We start from the raw sequence: 4273 nt of genomic DNA, 5'->3' as shown, positions 1-4273 counted from the left end.
AAATTACATCATATACTTTTAATGGATTTTATTGCAGTTTTATATTATTTATGAATTCCAAAAAGAGATATTGGTTGTTTTGTCAATTGGTCTGTTCTTCTGGGCATGATACCCTTTGATTGATTTAAATTCAAAGGTTTTACATTTACTTGTTTCAATCAAGATTAGTGCTTTGATTTGACCATGTCATTAGGTTGTGCAGGGTTGAGTCCCCATCTTTTTGGTGGGATATATAAAAGGACACTCAATCAAGAACACAGAAGCAGATACACAGAAATAGAGAGAGCTCCGTAGACACGGAAGAGGAATGAACTTTGATCCTGCAGCCCCAGGAAGAGAGATGGGCCACATGACTGATAGTTTAAAGCTGACCTTATAAAGAGAACAGAGCAACTGAGCCTAGAAATAAATGAGCCCTGGGTAGAGAGATGAGCCCTATGCCAGCCTATACCTGAGATTGGAAGATATTGGACCCACAGAGCCTTAAGAGGGAAAAGGAAGGCTGAACCCTCGCAGATACCACCCACCTTCTTGCTTCAACAAGATGCAACAAATTTTGGTAAGGAAGTAACCTTGAATTGGACTTTTTAGGGCCTTATAACTATAAACTTTACTATAAACTTTTATGTTAGATGAATAGCCTGTATAAAAACTAACAGATGTCTGGTACTTTGTTTGCATCAGAACCCCTTTGGCTGATTAATACAAATGTATTATGTGATATTTGAATTATATGTCAATAAAGGTTTTACCAAAAATAAAAAAGCTAAGAAAAAATATAGTACAATTATTTAAAAAGTGCTATGCTAATTTTAACATATGTTCCACACCTATGCAAGGTATTGATGGTGGGACAGTTAATGGAAATCCTGTATTTTATACAAAATTGTCCTATGAACCCATGACTTTTTTGACAAAAAAAAAAAAATCAAAAGAAAGGAAAAGAAGGAAACATGAGCATAATCTCGAGTATGAGAAACTGAGTATGTGAGAGAGGAAAATTAACCTGAAATCTCTTCAAGGTCAACTCGGGGGGATAGATATCACCATAAAATACTGGCATTTTTGGTAAATGGCAACTAAAGTGAAGAGGGAGGCAATAAAAGAGGAAAATTGTGGATTACTTCATGCATTAGCATGAAACTTTCCCAGCTCTCAGCATTTCCTTTAGAATCCCTGTGACATCTTTATTCCTGAGACTGTAAATGATAGGGTTCAACACAGATGTAAGGATGATATAGAAGAAGGACACCATGATGTCCTTTTCAGGGCTGTGGTAGGAGTTGGGGAGTGTATAAGTGTAGATACCAGCTCTATAAAGATGGTGACAATTGTAATGTGGGAGGAACAGGTGGCAAAGGCCTTCTACCAAACCTCTGTTGATTTCATTCTGTGGATGGTGAGGATGATGAAATAGTAAGAGCTTGAAATGACTGTCACAGGGATAAGGAGCATAAGGACACAGCAAAAATACATAAGAATCTCATATAGTGAAGTGTTTGAGCAGGAGAACTTTAACATGGCAGGACCCTCACAGAAGAACAGACGGATCTCTCTGGATTGGCAGAAGGGGAAAGACATGGTGATAGGAGTTAGCATGATTCCATCTAAGGAACCAACAAACCAGCAGGCAAATTCTAGGAGGAGACAGACCCTGTAGTTCATGAGGACAGAGTAGCAGAGAAGATGACAGACGGCCACATACCAGTTATAGGCCATGGCACCCAAAAGGCAGTCATCTGCACCTTCCAACAGTAGATAGAAGAACATCTGGGTCCCACACCCAAGGACTGAGATGGTCCTTAATTTGGCTAGCTGGCTCACCAGCATTTTGGACACAATGACAGAAATATGCATCAGGTCCATGAGGGAGAGCTGGTTGATAAAGAAGTACATAGGCGTATACAGACAGGGATCAGTATGGATCAGAAGGATCAAGATGATATTCCCAGTCACAGCATCAAAAATAATCCAAAGATGAGTGAAGAGAGCAGGCCAGGATGTGAGCTTTGGTTGAAGATTCCCAACAGGAAGAAGTTGCCACTTAGAGTTTGATTAATGAGCCACATATTTGGATGGCAGCTTGGAATGAGTTTCCCTGGGAAACAAAGGGAAGCTTTATTTAATTTATATACATGTGTGCACATATTCATACATAGCACATGAGAACATATCCCTGATTCCATATATATTATATATTGATATATGCATATATGAATATATACATATACACTTTATAAATATACATCATTCATAATTAGTTAAGAATGCAATTTTTACCTGCCATCAGAATGAGTACATGCATCAGAAATGAAACTACACTGAAAGAATCAGGATATTAGATGAAAAACGGATTCTCCATTTAAAATGGTGATGTAGTAATTATAAACTCAATGCAAGTTTTCACATAACTGAAGTTAAAATACTTCCTCCAGAAGATTGCACTCAAAATTATCATTTTCTGGAGGGGTGGGGCAAGATGGTGGCTGAGTGAGCACACCTGAGATTCTTTCCTGCAAAAGAAGTGACTGGGCAGCATTGGAAATTCTTCAGGACCAGGCTGTTTTGGGATTTCGCAGGGCAGGAGGTGTCTGGACATTGATTTGGTGGGAAGCTTTTTAATTCATACCATATTCCTCCCATATTCAGTCGACTACCACATTATAGGTACTCTACCTACTGCTATAACACTACATAACTCACATGAATCTAATATCCATCCTCCCAGATTTCATATTGTTGCTCTATTAACATTTATCACCAATACTACTTTACATTTTTTCCTTGCTTACACAATTGCCTTTCCCGGGCCCTAATATTTTCCTTTAAAGTGAACTAACCAGCAATAAGAAATTAGAATAAGAGGAACAGAGTGCCAAAGAGAAGATATAACACTTATGCAAAAACAACAGCTAATAAATCCCCAAGACTAGACAAAGAAGCTAAGGAACTGATTAAACCTGTCAAGATAAAATGATGACCAGACAGCAACAAAAATCTACAAACCAAACCAGTAATCAGGAAAACATGGCTGAATCCAATGAACAAACTAAAAACCAGGAAGGGGAGCAGAACTTTGCACAAGTAATTAAAGATCTCAGAACATTTATCACCAAAAAATTTAATGAAGTAAAGGAAGAGGATAACAACATGAAGACAACACTTGGAGGGGAAATTGCAGACATATGCAAAAAGATAACAGATATGATGGGAATGAACACCACAGTTCAAGAAATCAAAAATACACTTGCAGCAAATATCAGCAGACTAGAAGAGGCAAAGCAAAGAATTAGTCATGTGGAAGACAGTACATCGGAAATCAAACAGATAGTAGAATTGGTCGATAAAAAGATAGAAAGAATCCAGCTAGGACTTAGGGACCTGAATGACAATGCAAAATGCTCAAACATACATATCATAGGCATCCCAGAAGGAGAAGAGAAGGGAAAGGGATCAGAAGGAGTGTGGCAGGAAATAATGGCTGAAAACTTCCCAAATCTACTGAAAGAGACAGATGTACATATCCAAGAAGCACAGTGCACCCCAATCATCATAAACCCCAACAGGACCACCCCAAGACATATACTTGTCAAATTATCCAATGCTCAAGACAAAGAGAAAATTCTAATAGCAGCAAGAGAAAAGAAAACCATCACATACAAGGGAAGCTCCATAAGATCGGGTGCTGATTTCTCATCTGAAACCATGGAGGCAAGAAGGTGTGGTATGATATAGTCAAGGTACTAAAAGAAAAAAAATTCCAACCAAGAATACTCTATCCAGCTAAACTAGCATTCAAACATGATGGAGAGTTCAAAATATTCACAGATAAACAGAAACTGAAAGAGTATGCCAACAAGAAACCTCCCATTCAAGAAATTCTAAAGGGAGTTCTGCAGGAAGAAAGGAAAAAACAGGACCGGCAGAATTGGAGAAGAGTGTAAGAGCAACAAAAAAGACAAAAAGAGAAGGGGAAAAAACAAACAAAATATGACAAACAGAAGTCCAATCAAAATATGGCTAACACAAATAATTCCTTGAAAGTAATAAGACTGAATGATAATGGATTAAACTCACCTATCAAAAGATTCAGACTGGGACATTGGATAAGGAAATATGACCCATCTATATGCTGTCTACAAGAGACACATCTTAGACCCAGAGACTCATGGAGGCTGAAAGTGAATGGTTGGAAAACAATCATACAAGCAAAGAATAGCCAAAAAAAGGCAGAAGTAACTATATTAATATCAGACAAAATAGACTTTAAATG

The 4273-nt window shown here is 37.8% G+C and overlaps 1 pseudogene; it reads right to left on the bottom strand.

Moving 5' to 3' along the window:
- Positions 1-1132: 1132 nt before the first annotated feature.
- LOC105746362 (olfactory receptor 2T10-like) lies at positions 1133-2069 on the bottom strand (annotated as a pseudogene).
- Between the last annotated feature and the right edge of the window lie 2204 nt (positions 2070-4273).

Source organism: Dasypus novemcinctus, chromosome 16 (genome assembly GCF_030445035.2).
Source record: "Dasypus novemcinctus isolate mDasNov1 chromosome 16, mDasNov1.1.hap2, whole genome shotgun sequence".
Classification (NCBI taxonomy): Eukaryota; Metazoa; Chordata; class Mammalia; order Cingulata; family Dasypodidae; genus Dasypus; species Dasypus novemcinctus.
This window is presented reverse-complemented; position numbering and strand designations above follow the sequence as displayed.